Consider the following 1,908-nt stretch of genomic DNA (forward strand, 5'->3'; position numbering starts at 1 on the left):
ATGGGGCAGGTTCGCCTTCCAGTCACCTTCGGGCAGCGCAACAACTACCGCACCGAGCTCATCGACTTCACGTCGCCCACATCCGTCTGCCATACAATGCCATCCTCGGGTACCCAACCCTGGCCAAGTTCATGGCAGTGACTCACCATGGATATAATGTCCTCAAAATGCCAGGAAGCGGTGGAGTCATCACCGTACCCTGTGAAGAAAGGGACGCAGTGTGTTCACTTGAGCGCGTGTTCCAAGCCGCGGCAATCGAAGACCCATACCACAGGAACGGAAGACTCCCCGAGGCGACCCTTAAGAAGAAGAAGGTTTCGCCTGGCCCAAGGCATAAGGAGGCAGGCACCTCCGGAGCTGTTGCGTCAGGATCTACGCCCAATCAGGGAGCGCCACCCTCTCTCGCATAGGAAGGTGCGCCCCGCGCCCTCCTCAGGCAGGGCTAGGGGTCTCTTTCTTGGAGAGCCACCGACTTTGCCAAGGTCGCGAGGGAGGCGCTCGGGCACCACTTAGAGGGGTGCTTCCAGGCACGTTTCCCTCAGGAAGGTACAAGGCAAGGAAGACCAAACCCTCAGGAGTTCATCGCAAGAAACACCCAGGAGCTACAAGAGTCGAGAGTCATGTGCTGTAGCCGCCGCTTGCCCACCATGGCCCCACATCTTGGCGAGGATGGTGGGCCGTGCGTCTGCATCGACGTGCCAGGGCTCAACCGAGCCGCGTCTCAGGAGCGCCTCTGGCCTTCGCGCGTGGGGCGTTACGAGGGTCCACCTCACAACTACGTTCGCATGCCTTTCGGCCTGCCGAACGCGGTCGCCGCTCATCAGCGTCTGCTGAGGAGCATTCTGGAGGCCCAGGAGGTCAGGCATTGTGCGGTCCTGGCGGAGATGGAGATGGCCCTCAAAAACCCACATGTGCCCCCGGAGCCTCCCGAGGCTCCTGGGCCTGGGGGCTCGTGAGGATCGACGTCTTCATCGCGCATCGCCCGCTCCTTCAACATCAGTCCGTCTTCAACGGCACCAGGTGACATCTTTCTAAGTTCCGTTTTTAGCTGGGAGCGCCCACAGGGCCGCATCATTCCTAGGTCGCATGGGTCCGTCCCTGCGGCATGTATCCGTTTTGCTTACGCTCTTTACTTACCTTGTTGGGGGCGCCCCTCGGGCTGCATCATCCCCGAGCTACTCGGGCCTGGCCTAGCGGCGTTTGCTTTTCTCGTGTCTATTTAAATGAATTTCCTCCTGCGTGCTTAACATACCCGACCTAATCGCCTGCTCGATTGACGCCTACCTATGGAGCCGCTCGCTCTGGCACGACATTTGCGCACGGGTCCGTCCCTGCAACGCTGATAAACCTGAGTGGTCGAGCTCTAGCCGCGGCAACCCCGCAAGGCGCCACCTCACCAGGCCCTCAGTGCCCCAATCACTTCCGCGGAGCGACCAAAGGTTGGCTGGCAACCGTAACGACATGTCTTGTTTCTCTTCATGATTGGTGTGCAGGACCTACTCTAGGAGCAACGCTGGGGACGTCGCGAGCTGTATCTCCCTCTCTCCGGCATGGACCGCTTGCACGTTAAAAGGGGGGCACCTGAGCATCGCGACTCATGGGATCCTACTGGCTCTCCGACCCTCACCCCCTGGCCTTGACCTACAGCATCGTGACCTGTCATACCAGCGGCAGCTGGGCTCACTCGAGGACCGGGACCTGAGGACGTAGAGCATTAAGGAAAGTGCGGGGGAGTGGGAAGAAGCTCGTGAGGACCTAACCCAGCAGCGCCTCAGCTGCCACCACTCGGGCCGGGCGCTCCATCAAGGAACTACACCAAACTCAAGAGATAAGTCACGCCCTTACAAGAGTTGGACCAACACAGCGCCTAACCCTCGCCCAGTGCGGCTCTATCACGGCGACGTTGCC

This window comes from Triticum dicoccoides, chromosome 1A (genome assembly GCF_002162155.2).
Source record: "Triticum dicoccoides isolate Atlit2015 ecotype Zavitan chromosome 1A, WEW_v2.0, whole genome shotgun sequence".
Classification (NCBI taxonomy): Eukaryota; Viridiplantae; Streptophyta; class Magnoliopsida; order Poales; family Poaceae; genus Triticum; species Triticum dicoccoides.